At 36.9% G+C, this 12430-nt stretch overlaps 1 protein-coding gene across 2 annotated transcripts in view; it reads left to right on the top strand.

The window, feature by feature from the left end:
- Positions 1-12430, top strand: part of ZFYVE9 (zinc finger FYVE-type containing 9) — a 270755-nt gene that overhangs the window by 195459 nt on the left and 62866 nt on the right. The gene's annotated exons all lie outside the window — the stretch shown is intronic.

Below are 12430 nucleotides of genomic sequence, written 5' to 3'. Positions count from 1 at the left end.
AACATTTAATACAGACTAGGCAGTGGATTCACTGCTTTATGTGCAGTATTTTATTTCTTTTTTTACTACAATTCTATAAGGTTCATACTGTTGTTCCCAACTTTACTAAAAGGCAATGAGGGTATAAGTATCGTTCCTAAGATCACATAGCTGATAAGTGGCTGGACCCAAGTTTAAACTCAGTTTTGTCTTCTCTAAATCCCAGTTTTTGAGACATCAGGAGCAATATACTGCCTTTTGAGCTTTCTGAAGTTAGATGCTAAATCTCACTGATGCTTTAAACTGAGGGCATGCATGACATCTCTCAAAGAGCTCATGCTTAACTGCACTTCCTTGTATTACAAAGAACTCCAAGGGAATGGGTACATTCTTTTGATTGCTTGAAGTATAGTTATACTAATATTTAGAAATAAAATTATTTCTTGAAATAAGAGAACTATTGATTAGTGCTTGGAAATTGTTCCTTTCGAGGTGATTTAAGGATTGATAAATGTGATTTGAAACAAAAGAATGCTGTTGTCACATAGATATTTCAGTTGAATTTAAAGGTGGCTATTAGGGCTTTGAAAAACAAAGTGTAAATTCCACATTTGATATGAGAAATACAAATTACTATATATGGAGCTATATATATATATACATATGTATATATATATATTCATTTTGAAAAATAGTTCAGTTTATGGAAAAGAAGACCAGGCAATAAAAAGATTGAATTTCGAGACACACAGCCAAGATGGCGGATTAGCAAGGTGTGGGATTTAGTTCATCCTCTGGAACAGCTACTAAATAACCAGAAACAGTACAGAACAACTCCTAGAGCCATGCCAGTGACCAGACACACAGTGTACCCAGTCTGGACCAGCTGGACTGGTGCGAGCACCCCTGAACCATGAGTTCCCCAAGCCGTGGTGGCCAGTGCCCTGCCCCCAACAGGCTGCTTCCCAGAGGGAAAAGGAAAGAAAGTTTACCAGCAGCAGGGGCTGAGCGCAACTAAGTTTCAAGTGTGGAATTAATTCTCAAATTCTGACTATTAAAAATAGGCCCCCAGCTCAGGTGAACCTGGTCAAAGTGGAGGGTCACTGATTTTCGCCCTGGTGCCAAGGGGGCAGGGCTGACGGAAAAAGAAAAAAAAAAAAAAGAGAAACAGAGGTTTTTGTGGCTGTGTTTCTACAAAGACTTGACGGCTTTTGTATACAATGGCAGGACTTCTCAGGTTGCAGCTGCCGAAGCTATAGGCAGAAACAAGCTTGTTTGAGACGTTCCCCAGGGGAGGGGTGTTCTAGTTTGCTAGCTGCCGGAATGCAATATACCAGAAATGGAATGGGTTTTAACAAGGGGAATTTAATAAGTTGCTAGTTTACAGTTCTAAGGCTGAGAAATGTCCCAATTAAAACAAGTCTTTAGAAATGTCCAATTTAAGGCATCCAGGGAAAGATACCTTGGTTCAAGAAGGCCGACGACGTTCAACGTTTCTCTCAGCTGGAAGGGCACATGGCAAACATGACAGTGTCTGCTGGCTTTCATGTGACTCTACCAAAAGGGACTCTCTCCAAAATGTTTCCTCTTTTAAAGGATTCCAGCAAGCAACTCCACCTTCAGTGGGTGGAGACACACCTGCATGGAAATCATCTAATCAAAAGTTACCACCCAAAATTGGGTGGGTCACATCTTCATAGAAACAATCAAAATGCTCCCACCCAGCAGTATTGAATGAAGATCAAAGGGCATGGCTTTTTGGGGGTCTTCCACAGATTCAGAACAGCACAAAGGGTGAGGCCCAACTCAGGTGGAATCCCTCCCTCAAGGAAGTCAGACCACAGGGCTTGGTAATTTGAAGACATTAAAACCAGCTACAATCTCTCCTCTGTCTCCACCATGCCCCCAGCAGGGAGAGTCTGCCAAAGTTAAAAGTACCGCATCAGCTTATGCTGGTGGGATCTGCAGGCAGACAAAGCGCCACATACTGGGCAGGATAAGAAAAACAGCCGAGAGACTTCACAGGAAAGTCTTTCAACCTGCTGGGTCTTACACTCAGGGAAACTGATGCAGGTGACTCTTTCCTCCTGACAGTAGGCCAGTTTGGTCTGGGAAAATTTGACTGGGGTCTATAATACCTAAGTAGACCCTCCCTAGGGTGGGGTGAAAAAGGCACCATACAGAAACAAGACAACAAGAACTGAAAAATTCTCCTCTGTTAAACAAAACCTAAGCTAGTGGTCCAGAAAAAGCTGAACTGAATGTCAAAGAACAGACAGACAACAAATTCATCCAGCAAGAAAACTCTAGGTAAAAGAAGTGAAAACAATCTCTAGAATAAACTAATTAAGGTAATTAAATGCCTAAACATCAGCAAAAAATAACAAATCACACTGGCCCAGTCAAAGGAACAAACCAACAATTCAAATGAGATACAGGAGTTTAAACAATTCAGAATGTACGAACAGACATGGAAAACCTCATCAAAAATCAAATAAATGAATTGGAGGATATAAGGAAGGCAAGAAATGAAGAAAAAGAATAAATTGAAAGTCTGAGAAAACAAATCACAGAACTTATGGGAATGAAAGGCACAGTAGAAGAGATGAAAAAAAAAAAACAATGGAAACCCACAATGTTAGATTTCAAGAGCCAGAAGACCAGTTTAGTGAACTGGAGGATGAAACATTGGAAATCCAACAAGCAAAAGAAAATATAGGGAAAAAATGGAAAAATATGAGCAGGGACTCAGGGAACAGAATGACAATATGACGTGCACAAATATACGTGTTGTGGGTGTCCCAGAATGAGAAGAGAAGGGACAAGGAGGAGAAAAACTAATAGAGGATATTATCACTGAAAATTTCCCAACGCTTATGAAAGACTTAAAATTACAGATCCAAGAAGTGCAGCTATACCCCAAAGAGAATAGATCCAAATAGACGTACTCCAAGACACTTACTGATCAGAATGTCAGAGGTCAAAGAGAAAGAGAGAATCTTGAAAGCAGCAAGAGAAAAGCAATCCATCACATGCAAGGGAAGGCCAATAAGACTATGTGTCAATTTTTCAGCAGAAACCATGGAGGTGAGAAGACAGTGGGAGGATATATTTAAATTACTAAAAGAGAAAAACTGTCAACCAAGAATTCTATATCCAGCAAAATTGTCCTTCAAAAATGAGGGAGAAATTAAAACACTTTCAGACAAAAAAATCAATGAGAGAATTTGTGACCAAGACACAAGCTCTACAAGAAATACCAAAGGGAGAACTAGAGGCAGATACAAAAAGACAGGAGAGAGAGGTATGGAGAGGAGTGTAGAAGGGAAGACTATCAGTAAAGGTAAAAAGAAGAAAAATTAGATATGACATATAAATTCAAAAAGGTAAAATGGTAGAAGAAAGTACTACCTGTACAGTAATAACACTAAATGTTAATGGATTAAACTCTCCAATAAAAAGACATAGACTGGTGGAATGGATTGAAAAACAGCATCTATATGCTGTCTACAGGAAACACATCTTAGATCCAAGGATAAACATAGGTTGAAAGTGAAAGGTTGGAAAAAGATATTTCATGCAAATAACAATCAGAAAAGAGCAGGGGGCGGTCCACAGTGGCTCAGCAGGCAGGAATGCTTGCCTGCGATGCCAGAGGACCTGGGTTTGATTCCTGGTGCCTGCCCATGTAAAAAAAAAAAAAAAAAAAAGAAAGAAAAGAGCAGGAGTAGCTATACTAATATCCAACAAATTAGACTTCAAATGTAAAACAGTTAAAAGAGACAAAGAAGGACACTATTTATTAATAAAAGGAACAATTCAACAAGAAGATGTAACAATCATAAATATCTATGCACCAAGACAAAGTGCTCCAAAATACATGAGGGAAACACTGAAAACACTAAAAGAGAAATAGACACATCTACTATAGTAGTTCAAGACTTCATTACCACAATGGGCAGAACATCCAGACAGAGGATCAGTAAAGAAACAGAGAATTTGAATAATACAATAAATGAACTAGACTTAACAGACATTCACAGTACATTACACCACAAAACAGCAGTATACATCTTTTTCTCAAGTGCTCATGGATCATATTCAAGGATAGATCATATGCTGGGTCACAAAGCAAGTCTCAGTAAATTTAAAAAGATTGAAATCATACAGAACACTTTCTCAGATCATAAAGGAATGAAGTTGGAAATCAATAATAGGCAGAGTGCCAGAAAATTCACAAATATGTGGAGGCTCAACAGCATACTCTTAAACAACCTGTGGGTCAAGGAAGAAATTACAAGAGAAATAAGTAAATATCTCGAGGCAAATGAAAATGAAAACACAACATATCAAAACTTATGTGTGCAGCAAAGGCAGTGCTAAGAGAGAAATTTATTGCCCCAAATGCCTATATCAAAAAAGAAGAAAGGGCAAAAATTGAGGAATTAACTGTCCACTTGGAAGAACTGGAGAAAGAATAGCAAACTAACCCCAAAGCAAGAAAAAGGAAAGAAATAATGAAGATTAGAGCAGAAATAAATGAAATTGAGAGCATGAAAACAACAATAAAAAAAAATCAACAAAAGCAGAAGCTGGTTCTATGAGAAAATCAATAAGATTGATGGACCCTTAGCAAGATTGACAAAAAGAAGAAGAGAGAGGATATAAATAAATAAGATCAGAAATGGAATAAGACACATAATCACTGACCCCACAGAAATAAAGGAAGTAATGACAGAATACTATGAACAACTTTATGCTAATAAATATGACAGTGTAGATGAAATGGACAACTTTCTCGAAAGGCATGAACAACCAACTTTGACTTGAAAAGAAATAGATGACCTCAACAAACCAATCACATGTAAAGAAATTGAATCAGTCATTAAGAAGCTCCCCCAAAAGAAAAGTCCAGGAGCAGATAGCTTCACATGTAAACTCTACCAAACATTCCAAAAAGAATTAGAACCAATCCTGCTCAAACTCTTCAAAAAAATTTAAGAGGAGGGAAAGCTACCTAACTCATTCTAAGAAGCCAACATCACCCTCATATCAAAGCCAGGCGAAGATAGTACAAAAAAAGAAAACTACAGACCAATCTCTCTAATGAATATAAATGCAGAAATCCTCAACAAAATTCTAGCAAATCAAATCCAGCAACATGTTAAGAGCATCATCCTTCATGACCAAGTAGGATTCATCCCAGGTATTCAAGGATGGTTCTACATAAGAAAATCTATTAATATAATACACCATATCAACAAATCAAAGTAGAAAAACCACATGATCATCTCGATTGATGCAGAAAAGGCATTTGATTAAATTCAACATCCTTTTCTGTTGAAAACACTTGAAAGGATAGGAATAGAAGGGAACTTCCTCAAAATGATAAAGGGAATATATGAAAAACCCATTACTAACATCATCCTCAATCGAGAAAAACTGAAAGCTTTCTCCTAAGATCAAGAACATGTCAAGGATGTTCACTATCAGTACTGCTATTCAACATTGTGTTGGAAGTTCTAGCCAGAGCAATTAGACAAGAAAAAGAAATACAGGGCATCAGAATTGGAAAGAAAGAAGTAAAACTCTCACTGTTTGCAGATGATATGATACTATATGTCAACCCCCCCCCCCAAAATCCATAGCAAAGCTACTAGAGCTAGTAAATGAGTACTGCAAAGTGGCAGGTTACAAGATCTACACTCAAAAAACTGTAGTGTTTATACACTAGTAATGAACAATCTGAGGGGGAAATCCTGAAAAAAATCCATTTACAATTGTAACCAAAAGAATAAAATATTTAGGGATAAATTTAACTAAAGAGACAAAAGACCTATTCATAGAAAACTACAAGAAATTGTTAAAAGTAATCAGCGAAGACCTAAACAACTGGAAAGGTTCATGGATTGTAGGACTAAATATAGTTAAGATGTCATTTCTACCTAAATTGATCTACAGATTCAATGCAATACCAATTAAAACCCAAAAAATTGCTTTTCAGAAATAGAAAAACCAATAACCAAATTTATCTGGAAGGGCAGGATGCCCTGAATAGCCCAAAGTATCCTGAGAAAAAAAAGTGAAGTTGGAGGTCTCATGTTACCTGACTTTAAGGTGTATTATGAAGCTACAGTAGTCAAAACAGCATGGTACTGGCATAAACATAGATATACTGACCAATGGAATCCAACACAGTGTTCAGATATAGACCCTCTTATCTGTGGACAATTGATCTTTGATAAAGCAGTCAAGCCAACTCACCTGGGACAAAACAATCTGTTCAATAAATGGTGCCTAGAGAACTGGATATCCTATGCAAAGGAATGAAAGAGGACCCTTATCTCACACCCTATAGAAAAATTAACTCTAAATGGATCAAAGACCATAAAACTATTAGAAGAAAATGTAGGGAAATATCTTATAAATCTTATACTAGGAGGCAGTTTCCTAGATCTTACACCCAAAGCAAGAGCATTGAAGAAAGAAATAAATGGAAACTCCTCAAAATTAAACACTTTTGCGCATCAAAGAACTTCGTGAAGAAAGTAAAAAGACAGCCTACACAATGGGAGACAATATTTGGAAACAATATATCAGATAAAGGTCTAGTATCCAGAATTTATAAAGAGATTGTTCAACTCCACAACAAAAAGACAGCCAACCCAATTACACAATGGGCAAAAGGGATAAATTTAACTAAAGAGACGAAAGACCTATTCATAGAAAACTACAAGAAATTGTTAAAAGTAACAGACACTTCTCAGAAGAGGAAATATAAATGGCCAAAAGGCACATGAAGAGATTCTCAACTTCCCTGGCCATTAGAGAAATGCAAATCAAAACCACAATGAGATATCATCTCATACCCACCAGAATACCCATTATCAATAAAACAGAAAATGACAAGTGCTGGAGAGGATGTGGAGAAAGAGGCATACTTATTCATTGTTGGTGGGAATGTCAAATGAAACAACCACTGTGGAAGACAGTTTGGCAGTTCCTCAAAAAGCTAAGTATAGAATTGCCATATGACCCGGCAATACTATTGTTAGGTATCTACTCAGAGGACATGAGGGCAAGGACACAAACGGACATTTGCACATCAATGTTTATAGCAGCATTATTTACAATTGTGAAGAGATGGAAACAGCCAAAATGTCCATCAACAGACGAGTGGCTAAACAAACTGTGGTATATACATATGATGGAATATTATGCAGCCATAAGACAGAATAAAGTTATGAAGTATTTAACAACATGGATGGACCTTAAGAACATTATGCTGAATGAGATTAGCCAGAAACAAAAGGACAAATACTACATGATCTCACTGATATGAACTGACATTAGTGAATAAAGTGGAGAATTTCATTGGTAACAGGGACCATCACGAGGTAGAAATAGGGTAAGATATTGGGTAATTGGAGCCAAAGGGATACAGATTGTGCAACAGGACTGAATGTAAAAACTCAGAAAAGGACAGCACAATACTACCTTACTGTAATACAATTATGTTAAAACACTGAATGAAGCTGAATGTGAGAATGATAGAGGGAGGAGGGGTGGGGGCACAAATGAAATCAGAAAGACAGACGATAAAGACTGAGATGGTATAATCTAGGAATGCCTAGAGTGTATAATGATGGTGACTAAATGTACAAATTTAAAAAATGTTTTTGCATGAGGAAGAACAAAGGAATGTCATTACTGCAGGGTGCTGAAAATAGATGGCAATTAATATTTAAAATTTTACTTTATGGTGAGACGTAAGCAAAAAATGCTTATTTGGTGCGAAATTTATATTTTGATCAGTGCATTTCCTAATATAACTTATGTAGACAGCTTAAATGAACACCATAAGTACATGGAACCTTGAGTAGGACGTGAGATTTTGTTGATTTGTCCAGAGTGATGCCCCAATAAGTCCTAGAGTGATGCCCCAATAAATCCCAGAGTGATTTGAACAGTGAATAAAAAAGTATTTGCGAAGCCCCCTTCGGGGAATGGTGAGAAAGGGGGAAAATTCAACTTCCCCGAGTTGAATTCTTGATATTCTCACAAGCCGTGCGGACAATCAAAGCTGTAGGCTGAGCCCCCAATCTTGGGGTTTGTTCATATGAAACTTAACCCCACAAAGGATAGGTCAGGCATACTTAAAATTATGCCTAAGAGTCATCCTCAAGAGAAACTCTTTTGTTGCTCAAATGTGGCCTCTCTCTCCAGCCAACACAACAAGCAAACTCACCACCTTCCCCCTGTCTACGTGGGACAAGACTCCCAGGTTTGTGGACCTTCTTGGCAATGTGGAACAGAAATGAGCTGAGACTCGGCATCATGGGATAGAGAAAACCCCTAGAATGAGCTGAGAGTCAGCATCAGGGGATTGAGAAAACCTTCTCGACCAGAAGAGGAAAGAGTGAAATGAGGCAAAATGAAGTGTCAATGGCTGAGAGATTCCAAATAGAGTCTAGAGGTTATTCTGAAGGTTCTTCTTACGCATTAAATAGATACCACCTTGTTAGTCAAGATGTAATAGAGAGGCTGTAGGGAACTGCCTAAAAATGTGGAGCTGTGTTCCAGTAGCCATGTTTCTGGAAGATGATTGTATAATGATATAGATTTCACAATGTGACTGTGTGATTGTGAAAAGTTTCTGTCTGATGCTCCTTTTATCTACCTTATCCACAGATGAGTAAAACATGTGGAATAAAGATGAATAATAGGGGGAACAAATGTTGAAATAAATTTAGAGTGAAATGCTGGTGATCGGTGAGGGGGAGGGGTGGCGGGTATGGTATGTATGAATTTTTTTCTGTTTTCTTTTTATTTCTTTTTCTGAATAGATGCAAATGTTCCAAGAAGTGATCATGATGATGAATATGCAACTATGTGATGATATTGTGAATTACTGATTATATATGTAGAACATAATGCTCAAAAATTATGAATGTTTGCATTTGTTTGGTGTTTTTTGGTATTTAAAAAAAAAATTTAAAAATTGAATTTCTAGGTCTTTGTCACTGATTTAATCTTGCTTCTTTTGAGAGCCACTTCATTTCTACCACTAAGCTTCAGTTTCTTTATCTGTAAAATAAACCCTACAAATTCAGCATCATGATACCTGCCCTATTAACCTAGTGTCACTGGTCTGATGATTACTTGATTAACACTATTTAAAATTGCTTTGTAAACTTTATATAAAACGTTTGACATTCTTGCTAGCTCATTTAAACTGAGAAGAAAGATTTGGTGTCTTTTATAATAAGGTGGATTATTCAGTGGTTTTAGAGTATATAGAATAAGTTGAATGGATTAGCTTGGCTTCAAAGCATTTTCAAGTGAAGTGATCTCAATTGAAAGTTTACTTGATTTATTCTGAGAGAATTTTACGGTCAGTGTTTCTATGTGCCATAAAATGTTACATTGTATTTAATGTTTTGATACAAAAGTGCCTATATAAATTAGTATATATCAGACTTGAGTTCAGGAGACCCAGATTAGGTCTTCAAATGGAAATTTTTCCTTTCTTTGCCAATTTTTATACCTATTGTTTTATTTTTGCTGCTGTCTACACTTTTGGAATATTACTTGTTTGTAGATGATGTGATAAATGATAGTCTAAGCTTATTCATTCATTAGAAATAATAGATATCAGGCTGGCCACAGTGGCTCAGCAGGCAGAGTTCCTGCCTGCCATGCTGGAGACCCAAGTTCGATTCCCAGTGCCTGCTCATGCCCAACCCCCCCCCCCCCAAAAAAAGGAATAATAGATATCATTTAAAAAAAAATAACTGCTTAAAGGATAAAAGACATGTTTTATAATGAGCAGAGACACAGCGAAGAACCTGTATCGGATTGGGATTGGGGTCGGGTATAGCTGTTGTTAGATGGTAGAGGCTGAAAGCAGATCAGTATATGTGGGAAAATGACCAGATTTTAGGCTCTTAAAGAGAAATCCCAAAGGAATAATGAATGAATACCTTGAATACCAAGGCAACATATTTTTCATCTCTGAGCTGTATTCACCAGAACAGTCTTGTCAAATGTACACATTTAGCTGTCACTAGAGTTTTAGAGGAATGCTACCACACAACCTCTATTGTGGGGGAAGAAAAATCTCTTTAATCTCTCACTCTCCCACTTCCCCACACACACTCAGGGAAAAAGATTTAAGAGTATACAGACCTTATTCTGGAATCTTTGCTACAACAAAGAAACCTCACAGTATACCAGATGCTGTTAGACATTTTATATATATTCCCTCATTTGTTCTTCACGACAAGTCTGAAATTGAGTATAATTTCCTCCACATTTTATGGATGAGAGCAGTTATATAAGTTGGTTTTATGTAATTCCAAATCATACAATAGTGAGCAATTATACTAATATTCAAACTCATATTTTATGACTCTAAAACCTGTGATATTTTTCAAAAAACTGTACTACTTCCTTGATATGGGAAGTTTTTTGTTTTTTTGTAGTTTCGGCCTAGCTGCTTAATTGTACAGCAAAGTTTGGTTAATCCTGAGACTGAAGATACTAACCCTAAATGTAATATAGATGATGATGTTCAGGTGAACATGGTTTTCAACCATAAGCTTCTCTACATTAAGTAGAGGTATTTCCTTCAGTTGTGGACCCTACTGTAAACATTTATTTCCACTCCACTCGGGGACCCCTAAATGTTCTGTGAACAAACTAGTGTTGGGGAAAAGTAGACTTTAATTTCTCTTTTGGGGATTTCTTTATTTGATGCAGTTTCTTTCAGAGGTATCAAAAGAAGCTTGTACATGACTAGTGAACATATCTACTGTTCATTATTGAACACATCTTGTTAAATGTTTCATTCATAAAAGTGTTTGGATTAGAAAGTAAAAAGCATTTGCAGTGAAAAATAAACCAAAATACAACTGTCTAATATGAATTTAAATAAGTCCTAAGTGACAGATATTTGTTTTATGTATGTCTTAACTAAAATTTCAAAGAATAAGCGTAGTCCTATCTGTTATAATCTTCTCCATAAACCCACTTCCCTATTGTCTTATAAGTATGCTTATTTTCTTCGTTATGTTCATGAATTGACTTTGTTCACCTAATGAGATTGTAAGCTCTGTGAGAAAAGAGGCATGTGATCTTAACATTTTTCCGTTACCTTAGAGGCGATAATTCTTACCCGAGACCTCCGTAAAGTAATCGTTTTAACTAAAGAAGGCACCAGGTTTTTGGCCTTTAGCTGGACAAAATTCTGTAGTATGATAGTACAAGTTATTTCATGTCATCAGAGACCCTGATGAATTTGGAAAACGAATTTTCATTCAATAAATGCCTTTTTTTTAAAAAAAAAAAAAAAAGCATCTTTCTAAGCATAGGTCCGTCATGATGAATGATTAGGAATTAGTGCTTAGTAGTTTCTTGCCCAGATTGAGTAGTAATATTATTACAAATTGTTCTTGTCAGACTTCGACTAGAGATATGACTGAAGCTGATTTGGATAGGACTAAGGTAAATTAGAATACAGGGTAAAGGATATTGTCCATATTTAAAAATTTCAACTTCTGTGTGAGACGAAACGAAAAGATGTTTATTTGGTGCAAAATTTACGTTTTGGGTAGCGTATTCTCTAATTTAACTTATATGGTCAGTTTATTTGAATACCATAATTACATGGAATCTTGAATAAGGAGTGGAATCTTGTTGGTTTGTATAGCTTAGTGTGATGCCCTAATATATCCCAAGTAATCTGGGCAGAGAATAAAAAGTAGTTATAAAGTCTCCTTGGGGGACTGGAGATAAAGGAGGAAATATTAACATTCCCCATGTGGGGAATAGCTGATTTTCTTGCAAGCAGTTGGAACTACCAGTTCCATAGGCTGAGCCCTCGATACTGGGATTCACCTCTATGAAACTTATTCCTGCAAAGGAGAAGCTAAACTTACTTCTCATTATGCCTAAGAGTCACCCTCAGAGAACCTCTTTTGTTGCTCAGATGTGGTCTCCCTCTCTGAGCCAACTTGGCAGGCGAACTCACTGCCCTACCCTCTGTGTGGGACATGAATCCCAGGGGTGTAAATCTCCCTGGCATCATGGGACAGTATTGCCAGGTTGAGCTGGGACCTGGCATCATGGGATTGAGAAGCCTTGGTAAGAGAGAAATGAGACAAAATAAAGTTTCAATGGCTGAGAGATTTCAAACAGTTGAGAGATTGTCCTGGAGTTTATTCTTATATATTATATAGCTATCCCTTTTTAATTTATGATGTATTGGAGTGACTGATGTGAAGTACCTGAAACTGTTGAACTATGTCCCAGTAGCCATGTTGAAGGTACTTGTCTAACTATGTAGCCTTTACAGTGTGACTATGTGATTGTGAAAACCTTATGCCTAATGCTCTTTTTGTCCAGGGTATGGACAGATGAATAAAATATAAGGATAAAAGATAAATAAATA

This window comes from Tamandua tetradactyla, chromosome 2 (assembly GCF_023851605.1).
Source record: "Tamandua tetradactyla isolate mTamTet1 chromosome 2, mTamTet1.pri, whole genome shotgun sequence".
Lineage (NCBI taxonomy): Eukaryota > Metazoa > Chordata > Mammalia > Pilosa > Myrmecophagidae > Tamandua > Tamandua tetradactyla.
This window is presented reverse-complemented; position numbering and strand designations above follow the sequence as displayed.